A 12997-nucleotide genomic window follows, 5' to 3' on the forward strand; every position below is an offset into this window, starting at 1 on the left:
AAATTAAAATTTTATAAAACAAAATTAACATAAAATAAAACTTCAATATATTTTTAAAATTTTTGACAAATTTAAAAAACAGAAAATATACTTTATATTACCCAAAATGATTACATATATTACAAAGTCAAAATCTTCTGTGAAGGTGTTGCAAGCAGAGAGATTATGGAAGGATATTGTGATGATTTATACTTTTACTAGAAGTGTTTGGAAGGTAAGGACTTGGTTCCACCCCAAGTTGAATTGTTCCCTAGGTTTGGTCTTATTGGTCGATCAACTTTAGTGACGAGTTGAGTAGATTGATAGCAGAAATAATATTTTTTTTTATAGAAAATATGTAGAAGAGGAAAAATAGACGAAGTAATTAAACAATCTTAAAGAAGTTGTTAAAAGTAGTATGACTTTATTATTGGTTGTTGCTGATAGGAATGGCAGAAATAATTTTGTGGAGTTGATATAATTGATGATTTGCTCTTCTAATTTTATGGTTCTTGATCTTCTAACTTTATGCTGTATATATTGAGCACTTCTTTTATAGATTATAATTTTTTTAAAGAGAAAAAAACTTTTGAATGTTATAGGCCTATGAAAAGATTAAATTGTTTTTTTCTAATTCTAAACTAAGATACAATTGCAATTTGAAAGGTCAAATTAAACTTTTTGGTTCTTTTTAGTTTTGGTCCCCTTCTATGCATTATTATGAGTAGTGTTATAAACATGATTCATCATGGGCTAAGAATATTGGTATCTGTTTATATTGTTTTATTATTTCAAAAGTATAAGGAGAGTATAATAATTAACAATAACATTATGCTAATTTTGAGCAGAACATGAACCAACGGGGTACATTCAGAGAAACCAACTTGAAATAATGCATTGCATATATATCTGCAAAAAAGGAATTCAAAGTTGTATGGCTTTGGATTCGCAAATTAGAAAATCGTGTTCGAAAAAATAAAACCAAAAAGAAAAAGCCTGCTAACCCTTTTTGCAAGCGCATTTGATTTCCTTTTCCACGTGAAAGAAAGCAAAACATAAAGGTTTTCAAAAGAAAAGGGAAAAGGAACACTAAAACACTACTTGCATTAAGATGTGGTTCTAGGCTTCTAGCCATCTAATTGTGATATGTGGTTACGTGGCTCATCAACTTATCTTTTAATATAAAAAAGGTGGAAATCTAAATCTTATTTTGAATATAAATATTATATCTATTGTCAATCATTTGTCTTTAACTATTACACTACGTCTCATATTTATTAAGAATTAAATCTCTAAATAATTTATAAATATAAAATATTTTTTATCTATAAGTTAATTTTTGAATTTCAATTAGATCTACTTAATTTCAGTTCTAATTTAATATTAAAACTGTTCTCATGTAAATGAACTTTTGAGGTATAATTCGTCTCTATCGTTGTTATAATACGACTTTTTTTTAATAGAGTAAAAATAATTCGGACGTCAAAAAATATAGTGAATGGATACTTACAAAAAACATTCCAACAAACAAGTCAATAAATGTTTAAGAGGTATAAAAATTCGATGATTATAGAATATTAAAAATAAAATGAAATTTATCATGTTCGTCCCTAAGATTAGTCATTAAGATGAAAATGATGGTTATTAAGTTGGTAACGAAGATGTTAGTTACAAGCAAAAAATTAATGATAATTAAAGCCAAATTATGACTAATAATACACAATAAAAATCGAATTATAAAGTGATGAATCAAAAACTTATATAATCTAATAGTGCTGGGTCATTTATTGTAAATACTAACGTTTTAGAGGATATTTTTTAACATAAAAATAATTAAAAGAACTGTTAAATATGTTTTTATCACTTTAATTAATTTTAGAATAATAACTAGACAAATTAATTTCTAAAAAAGTTTAAATTAGATGGTTTAATTTGGTCTTTCAATCAAATTTTATTACATATAATTACCCACCACCTAAAGTGGGACACCTCTTAGAGTAGTAATTGAATTTGAAGTGTGGTCTCATTTGATATCCTAGATGACCATAATCGCGTTGATATGATAATATATGTTGATGATGATATAATATGATATGATATCTTCCACCGCTATGGTTCCATTTCCTTTCATGTAGATGGAAACAACAAAGTATTGAGGGTCAATTAAGTCAAAGTGTTTAGCAGGCATGTGTATGTGGTAAACATGACTGTATGCATGGTGGGCAGGATCCCTAAAGTCATGGACATGTGAGAGAGAAGAGGGAAAACAAAGTAGTATCAGAGCCGATGATTAATCGGTCTGGTGGTTTTAAGGGGTATTCAAGGTGAAGCATCGAAAGTCTTCCTGGCAAAGGTGGTCCGGGCGGCGTGTCCCGCGGTGTTTTGCGGCGGTGTGATGGACGAATACTCGTAGTGGTGGAGGAGCTAGAGGGGAGTTGATGCTTGATGTGGAGGCTCACACTTGAGGGGGAGATTGTTAGTGTTGCAAGTGTGAGGAGTGTTGAAGTTAGTCCCACATCAAAGAAAGCATGGAAGAGTGAGGAGTTTATAAGATGAGAGACCCATTAACTTGACACCTTAAGGTTTTGAGTTAGATGTGGTGTCTTCTCATTTTATATTCTCTCGCTTGATTCCTCCTCGAAATCTCTCCGGTTGTCGAGAGCTCTTCACGTTCGGCCCAACACATTGGTAGTTAATTTTTATGTACCAACTTTTCATCGTCAACTCATTGTATTCGAACAAATGGGACAATTTCTCATACTCATTTATTTACCCACCTTTTTTGCAAAAAATACCTCCCCTCCAACACTCTTTTGCTACTCGCATTTTATCTATATCACATGAAGGATACATTGTTAAAATCAAATTAAGTTGAGTTACTTAAGTACTTAGTCTATTGATCTATATTTATGATAAATTAATCTTTAATCTGTTTGAAAAAATATCTATCAAAAAAATTATAGAATCAAATCTTATTATTTTTTATTAGCACCCACTTGAGAGGATAAAAAAAATTACAAAATTAAACTTAATCTAAACAATCATAAATACCTCCATCCTGATATATATATATATTATTATATAAACCTCATTTTCAGTAAAATTAAGTCCACTACAAAAATATTTATAAACTGCTATACTCTACTGTAATTTTTGGTGGATAACTCCAATTTTGGTTTAATAATACTTATTTAATTTATTTCGTTCAACTTGAATGCCATGAGGCTGATCTTGACAAGTTTTCATATAAAAAATAGGAATTTGCAAACATTGCTGTATGAAAAAAATTATAAACAACATAAACATGCTAAAAAAATACCATAGCACACACATATCAATTTGAACTTGCCTCCTTCCAAAAGGCAACGCTATCTTAGCTTATATCTCCTTTGCTTTTGATCATTTCTTCATTTCCAAATTTAGAATTATTATCCTTCCTATAAGAGCCTCTTGTTTTATTTATATCACTTCTTATATATATACACTTCTTTTTCTTTATTTTTTTCACATCGCACTTGGATATATGGCCAAATTACATATTAATAAGTATTCTAAGCATGTACATACCTAAATTACTTATTTTCACTCTAAAACAATATCTACATTATTTCCGTAGTGCTTACAATGCACCCTTGGAACATACACTTGGAACTAACAAATAACAACTCACTTTAACGCATTTTTAATTAAAAAAAATAAAATAAAATAAAGCAACAACATACAACACAACTATATTTATATCTCAACCAAAAGGAAGAAGCGAGAAAGGAATAAATGAAGTTAGATTATAAAAAAAAATACTCCATATGTAAATTCTAAAAATTAGCATATATATATATATATATATATATATATATATATATATATATATATATATTACATAAATTTTTTAATAAAATAATCAACTATAAAAATAATCGATGCAAATTTAATTTGTCATATTCGATTTTTTTTAATATCATAATGAAAACTATTTATAAAACACCAAATACATATTAATGATGATTTATCGAGACCTAATCTTTTATGTGCATGAAACATGATTAATTTCTAAAAGATCCTTTTCACAAATAAGTTCAATCATCTTTTAAGAGAAAAAAATGCAAATGTAGATATATCAATAGGTAGGCGAACTATTTTTTTTTTAATATTGGATTAGCTGAGTGAATTTTTTAAAAATGATGTAAATTATGTGTTATACATTGTTATGAGTTTTTAGTTTTTTACAAAATGTTAATCTTTTTATAATTAAAAAATATTATTTTTACAAAATATCAATGATGTCATTTTTTATAATTAAAAATTTATTTTTATTATAAAACGCCAATAATATTTTGTGCTGTTACTACAAACCGTGTAAACCACTAAAATAATTAAATATTTTTGTATTTCACGTTAAAACATCCATGTTTAAAAAAAGAAAATTAGCCACAGGGAGGCATAGCATTTGGTCAGATAAAAAAGCAAATATATAACAATTGTAAAATTAAATGCATGCGCATAAGCTGCTTTTCAAACTAAGTTGGAGAGAGGCTTTTAGGCAGCAGCAGAGTAAAACTATCAGACCAAAAAGAAAAAAGAGTATAATAACTAAAGTAATAATCATTCTTTGTTATGGGGAGATGTCAAATACTAGCTAAGAACAATCATCATATCAAATGAGTGATGCTACATTGTTAAAAAATGCTACAACTTTTACCGAAAATTAGGGATAGTGTTTTTTGGATAACATAAAATAGTGCTGCCACTTATATATATAGACATGACGATATGCACGATAAATGGCTCCAAAATCTGAAAATAATGCTTGGACGAAGTTAAATACCATACTTTGAGAATATCTGAAGATATATTGAAACAGCCTCTGAAAATAGTTCAAAAGCAAATTCATCTGTTGTGCTTATTGTCATAATAAAACGAACCATTGATTGATTTAAAGAAAGCATGCCTTAGAAAATATGGTCTAAACGGAAACGTTGACCACCATTGAAGTGTTTGGATGGGTTGAGAAGGAGTTGAATCAAGAATCCTTCCTGAATTTATAACTTTAAACATTTTTGCTGTTAAGTTTGTAAAATTTGTCTCATCTCGAGTTATGCTAAAGGAAAAAGAGATGACGTCACTATGTATTCTGATTTAGTGTTTTTTTTATGCAATGAATCTACATTTAGTCTTTGTTATATTATTAATAAAATTTTTACTATAATTAATCAGATTACAAATATTAATATTAATAAATTGCAACCCTAATTTATTTAGTATTCCAAAGGTTACACTAAATTCGTAACCACTAAACTTCTACCAAAATCAAGTCAATTCTAAGTGCTAACACAATTTAAAAAAAAAAAATTGCATAAATTTCATTTGAGTTTATATCTCCAAATCACCACTAAACTTCAACTAATCCTAGCTAAATCTCTAAGTGCTAAACCAACTTAAAAATTAAAAACTAATCTTAGTTCAAGCTATCAAAAAATTTCATTAACAAATTAAAAATGAATATTATAACTTTTTTTCAAACTTATCTCTCTTATCTTTTTTTCTCTTATGATTTTTATTGATTCCTCATATAATCAAACTTTTTCCCAAACCTTTACCCTTCAAATTTTAGATTCCAAAGTCTTCTTCTATCTCCTTCTACCTTCATCCCAAGCATTGTCTCATCACTATCACCGTTGTAACCCTCATGTTCACCCAAATACCTCCCTCTCTCTCCCCCCCCCCCCCTCTCTCTCTCTCTTTCCTACGTCCATCAACTATTACCGTTATGTTATTTTTCTATGTGTTCGTCGCTCACAGTCTCTGCCATAAATACAAACACACTTGCCTCCTTTTTTAAACTCCTGCCTTCTTCAATTTGTGTAATTCCTGTGTAATTTGATTTAAGATTTTAAGGTTTATTTTTTATTAAATTGTTCTAATTTAGATTTTTTTCTTTATAGTTTTAGTTTAGGGTTTAATAATTTTTTAAATTTTATATAATTTTATGTTATATAATTGGATTTATATAATTGTTTTGTGTTAATTTGTGCAATCTTCTTCACTAATCTATTCCTACCTCACGCAACTTGTACTTTCCTTGTCTCTCCTACTATAAGTGCATTTTTAATTTATTGATGTAGAAAATGAGTTTCTAAATTTAGATGTTTTATATGGTATATAATTTGAATTTTTCATTTGCTGTTGTTTTTAATTTGAGTTGGGTAGGTTAGAGATAATTTTATTTTCTATTGGTAAGAAAGAGGAACTCTTACTTTGCAAGGGCCAATTTCGCTAAGTACCAAATACCTGTCATTAATTTTGGTATATATATATATATATATATATATATATATATATATATATATATATATATATATATATATATATATATATCCATTTTAGTTCTCAAAATATTTTAGATCAGACACTTTAGTTCTCAATTAAAATTAATTACTCGATCGGTTCCTAACAATCAATTCTGTCAATCACTTAGGTCCTTGACTCCGTCAACTATAACGGAAGACAAAATAGTCCCTGACAACTCTGACAGGGGACAAAATGATCCTTGACAACTCTAACAAGGAACAAAATAATCTCTGACCCCTTTATTCGAAAACGATACTGTTCTTATCCAATTTTTATCATATCTTGCATAATCCTAACATTCATACTCTCCTTATTCTCCTTTACAGTCTTCTTTTCCATCTTTTTCTTCATTCTCTTTAACTCCAAGATTAAGCCATGGTGTAATTGCCACACGTGTCGCACCTACCTTAACATGTCATAGACCACACACTTTCTAAATCTCTGTGACTGGTACATCACCTCTTTTGCACTTCACCCACCAGAAGCATCTACTTCCATGTCTTCAATAACATCACCTCCAACCCCAACAACATCCACGACATCCTCAATACCAAGTTTCACAACTATTCCAAGGACACGCCTTTCTCCACTCTCCAGCAAGTAATATGGATTGTAGGATATTAGAACATCATGAGAAGATTCTCCTTCGATATCATATGCAAATTCTCACTTGAAATAGACATCGAGTGCTTCATTCCTTATTTCCCGGAGTTCAAGTTGGCAGACAGCTTCGACTTCGCATCCAAGCTATCAATACAACGAGCAATGTCGCCGTTGCCGCTCATATGAAAACTGAAGCGATTACTAAACATTAGTTCAGAGAAGAAGCTGAAGGAAGCGATCGGAGTGATGGATAATATGGTCATGGAGATGATAGGGCAGAGGAGGAAGGAGATAGCAACGACGACGATGAGTCTTAACGAATCAGACTTGCTGTCTAGATTCATGGGATCCATCGAAGACGACAAGTAGTTGAGAGACATAGTTATTAATTTCCTGAGTATGAATTGGTTGAGAACAAGTTGAGGACTTTTTTTTCTTGTGAACATTAAAGTTATAGAGTGTGCATTGTGTAGCTTGAAGTTATAGTGTTAGACTGTTAGTGTTATGTGAGATATGATGAAAATTGGGAGAGAACAATGTCGTTTTCGAATAAAGGAGATCAGGGACCATTTTGTCCCCTATTATAATTGTCAGGGACTATTTTGTCCTCTGTTAGAGTTGACGGAATAAAGGACCTAAGTAACTGACGGAGTTAATTGTTAGGACCAATCGAGTAATTAATTTTAGTTGAAGATTAAAGTGTCTAGTCTAAAATTCTTTGAGGATCAAAATGGGTATATACTCTTAATTTTGAAAACTTCTTAAATTTTTTGCAAGTAGCCTCTTTAAGAACAATGCTTTATTGTTTGCAAATTTTTTATTAGTTTTGAAATTATAAAAAAGTAAATTAGATAATTTTGAATTATTAACAATTTTTTATTTAGATTAGTTTATTTTTAGTAAATGTGATGAATTAGTTTATGTTAATTTGGTTTAATTAGAGATTAAGACTTGTTAGGTATATATAGAATAACTAGTTAGTTAGTTAGTTAGAGTGATTAGGTTAATTAGATTAAATTATTTAGGTAATTTAGTTAGTTAGGTTAATTAGTTAATTACATTATTTTAATTTTCACATTAGGTTAACTTTGGTTATTTTAGTTTCAATTGGGGTAAACAAGTCTCCTTTTTGAAAAAATTTGGCCCGATTCTAAAGTGGCTCAAGTCAGATTCAGAAAATAATATCACTTAGGAAGAATTCAACTGAGTCTAGGCCACGGCCCGAATCACCCGGCACGATCCGATGAGGGATGCCAAACAAAAGAATAACCAATCAATCTGTAGTGTCATTCCATTTTTAGTATTCTCATTCTCCAGACCTCTAACTAGGGTAGACCTCTTAGCCATCTTTTAGTCTCAATTCCTATCTTTTTCGTACTATCTACCATCACTAATCTCATTTAATCTTTTTCCCTGCGTCAGTTTTGGTTTGCTCTACTTCTGTTTCTCCATGCAGTCGCTACTTTGCTATACTTCTTCTATACTACACTACTTTTGTTCTTCTCGCGTCGATGTGTTGTATAGCGAAGTGTAAACTTTTTCGTGCTGTTCGAGACTCAATTCTGCCAACACCATCTCTTGCGAGGGTTAGTCCCATCACCACCACCATGCCTTACGAATCTCAATGATGCCACCACCAACAGTTCTTACAAAGTTCGGTCCCACAACCACCTCAACTCAGTCACACCTTTTTCTTTATTTTTAAGCTTATTTCAATTAAACTATTATTTTTTCAAAAAAAAATTAAGATTAGATTATAATTAAGTTCAATCATGCCACTACTTCAGATAATTTGTTTTAAGGGATAAGTACTATTTTGATCCACATCGTTTAGGATAAAAATCGAAATTATCCTTAATATTTTTGTTATTCAAAATTATCTTTAACGTTAAATTATTTTTAAAATTATCATTTTATTAAAAAAAATAAATTTTAGACCATTTTACCCTCATCTCTCTAATCTCTCTATCCTCGTATAAGTGCATGATGCTTATTCTTCGTGAATTTCGATAAAATATTCAATTTTTTCACACAGAATCCTCAATCAACACCACCTTGAACAGATAATCCTAATATTCATCAGCGCTATATGCTTTCATTTTTGCCTCAATCACAGAGCCAAAGAAAAAGAGAGAAAAATCAACAAAAAAAATCAACCACTCCTAAAAACTTCACATTTACATTAATCAATGGTGTCCCCAAAACACCTCCATCTTCTCCACTTCTCAAATTTTTCTTCACCATCAATACATTCAACAATAATAACAATAATTAATATATTTAATTTAAAAATAAAAAATAAAAATAAAGAACAAAATTATTTTGTTTGGTCTATATTGGTAGTAGATTAGATGATAGCTTAGATAATGAAAAATTGGTTTGGGTGTGTTTTACTCTTTTGTGATATATAGTTGGTTGTTTATGTTTCTACGACACTTTGGCCAATTGCTGATTTTGGTATTAGAGAGAGAGGGGGGAAAGAAGGGAGGGAGGGAGAGAGGGAGAGGAAATAAGTTGAGATTAATAATATATCTTTGCAACTCAGTTCAATTATCCAGTGTAACTCAGTTTAATCCATAAGACTCTCATAATTACCAAAAAATATCTTTGCATCAATATCGATTTATAACAATTCTTGAAAATAAAATGAGTTTACGGAAAGTGCCCCTACCTCAATTGTGACTCAATACGCAACAAAACTTCATTTTCTCTCGACCTGCAAGGGTGGCAGCCGCAACCTCAATTCCAAACCACTTTCGCAGCAACCACAGCAACTCTATTCGCAACATATAATAATCAAAACTTAATCTTATAATAATTAACGCCAAAAAATCTTAGCGTAAAATAACAGAATAGTGACTAAAGAGCTTTTCAAAATAAAAATGCTTACCAAAACTAAGAAGAAACGATTAAACCAAGTAGTGGCAGCCTCCAGCAGTGGCTCCGGCGGCTGAAGACCCCAACAACTTGCAAAACCCAAAGGTAGTGGCAGAACAGAGCCATTTTCCCCAAATCCTCCAATAGAAGCCTCCCTATTTTCTTTTCCATTCGCATTCCTCTCCACGACGGATTTTGGTGACGGCGACTCCACCCACAGCGACGGCGACGGTGTGAAGCAGTGCCCCTTCCTTCTCTTATTCACGGTGGCTCTGATAGCAATGACAAGGCATAGCGGCGGCGGTAAAGCCTAGTGGCAGCAGCGATGGGTCAGAGGCGCTCCTTGGTCGATGACGCGCGTGACGAGTCCAACGGCGGTGGGAACAGCCGCGAGGCTATGGTGACGCAGGCTCCTCTGTTGGCGAGTTCGCAGCAGACCTCTCTCTCTCTCTCTCTCTCTCTCTCTATCACAACTCTCCCTCTCTTCTCTGATCTCGCGTTGTGTGTGTGTTTGCGTTGAAGCTGGGGTTTGGGAAGAAAAAAGATGGCGGCTGCTGTTAGTATTAGGGGTTAGGGTTAGAGAAAATTAAGGTATATTGTATTGATTTGAAATCCAATTTAATCCCTTAAAATTATTTTAAAAATATTACTTAATTATCAATTAACTAATTAGCTTTTAATTAAGTATTTTAATTTAAAATTAGAGATAATATAATTTATTTTCTTTGTTTATAAAATTAAAGTATTAAATTCTAAAATCTCAATTATTGAAATTAAATCATATAAAATTCTTATTCTTTTAAACTACTAAAATTTATAATTTAAATATAGAAAATTGCTCAATAATTATAAAATTAAATAAAATTTCTAGCTTAATTATCAAAACTTGGTTTAGTTGCTTTTAATAGAAGAATTTTTGAAAATAAAATCTTTAATAAATAAATAAATTAAAATTAACTCATAATAAGATTTTCTAAAAATTTTGGGTCTTACACTTTCCACCTCAAGAGTACTGGCAGTAGCTGACATCCTCTCTTGAGCAGATGAGAATGAGCTAAGATAGTCACAACGTCCTTCTCCATCAGATTGTGGTTGAGCAAGAGACTGAGTGCTATGAACTTCTTCAGATGAGACAAGATATAGGGCGACTAAGAGGATTGTACGGAGTACACCTGAGGAGAAAGACACTCACCATGATGACTGAGGTGGTTCAGTTTCTTTTTCAATTCCTATTTTTCTTTTGCTATTATTATGTTATTTTTCTTTCCTATTTTCTGTTGCTTATTTTCTATCTTTTGCATGATTTTCAGTATTTTTAATCTTCTAGCTTTAGTTAGTTGTTTAGTTGTTTTTTATTTCTATCTTTTAAAAGATGTCTCATGTACCGCTCACTGAGTTTGAATCCAAAAAGAAAAGAAAAGAAAAGGTGTAATGCATGAGAAATTGAGTTATATTCGAGAGTTGTCTTATTTAATTAGATGTGGTGGTATTTATCTGTGACCTTGAATGCATAATAAGAACAGTGCATATTTGAATTTGAATCAAAGGACGTTGATATATGAGAGACATAAATTTAGATAAGTATTATGAATTCTCTAATTTAAGCAAAAAATTAATCCTTGAAGAAAAAAAACAACAAAAGAAAAATAAAATAAAAGGCAAGGCCCAAGACTCTGAGCATCAATGACTACGAAAGTTAAGAATGATCAAAAGATCAAAGAGTTATTTTCCTAGCTATATGCTTATGGTGTGACTGTGCAAGGAACTCTTGAGACAGAGTACTTAAAGTCAAAGCCAAGTGTAGGAAAGAGTATACCAAAGGCTCTAAGTACCGCTGACTGAAAAAGTTCAATAAAAAATATCAGAACTCAAAGCGTTTTCCAGTTAAGTGCTTGTAGTATTTCTGTGTCAAGCAAAACTTGAGATAAAATATTTAGAGTCACGGCTAGGCTCAAGGTGCAAATCACCAAAGAAAAGACAAGAAAATGATGTGTTCAAGGATTAATCAAAAGCTAAAAGAAAGAGAACTCATAATACTATCCGGATTCTAGTTTCGAAGGACATCAGCACTCTTGAGCTTCAAGGGATAGTGAGGTGCCGAGACAATTCATTATCACAGTGTTGTTAGCCCCACTCAGAAGATACATATGAGCTAAATTGAAAACTCAACTCTCGTGCAAACCCACATCTCAGGTTCATATTGTTTTCAGTTGCTTGAGGACAAGTGTAACACCCTTACTATTAGAATGTCACGCTTCTGGCTATGCCACTCTGATAGTGAGAAGTATTACGATAACTTCATATATTTAATAATAAAATATGAGTATTTAACTCGAAATCATATCGCTGTTTTCTTTTTAATAAAAACGGAAATACTTTTTAACTGAAAATAAATAAGTATATACATATATACAAAACCTCTTACTCAAGTAACTTACAAATATTATATACATACATGTTTTTATAGTCACGACTCCTATCTATCTTACAAGAAAGTAATAATAAAGGCGAGGAAAATTCTATAACATATATATACAAACAAAAATAATATATCAAGGGACTTAACAAAAACTCCGCAAGCTTCCTCGTCCGTCCTAAAAAGATAAAATTATAGGGGGTGAGAACATCGTTCTCGAAAGGGTTCTCAGTAGAGGGTTTAAGAATTGTCATAAGAAGATACGTTCAAAGAGAAGAATTGATTTCAAGATAGTGACTATCATTCATCTTATGAATCTTTTTTAAAATCCAATGGCTAATTATCCAAAGATCGTTTCAAAACCAATATTTAATTATTCAGAAATTCAAAACCTTTCTTTTCTTATAGAAAAATTTTAATCAATTTTCTAAACTGTATGAATGACCAACCTGTTCCAAGTATAGGTTCATTAAGTCTATGCTGAACCAGCTTAATTTTTCATACTTTACTAAAATCTCAATCAAAACCAATCACGGCCCCAACTCAAGCAACTCAATCAAATCAACAATCAAATAATCATATCATGAAAACAATCCTTAGCTTTACCACCACCAACATTAGGGATCTATCAGTTGCACATACAATACAAACAAGGAAAACACAAATAAGATGCAAATACAGCAAGTAAGCCAAATAGAAGATAAGCATAGTTAAACAAATAGGCAAACCAAAACAATGCACACCCAAGCAAAACATACAAACGCATATGATATA

Source organism: Arachis hypogaea, chromosome 2 (genome assembly GCF_003086295.3).
Source record: "Arachis hypogaea cultivar Tifrunner chromosome 2, arahy.Tifrunner.gnm2.J5K5, whole genome shotgun sequence".
NCBI lineage: Eukaryota > Viridiplantae > Streptophyta > Magnoliopsida > Fabales > Fabaceae > Arachis > Arachis hypogaea.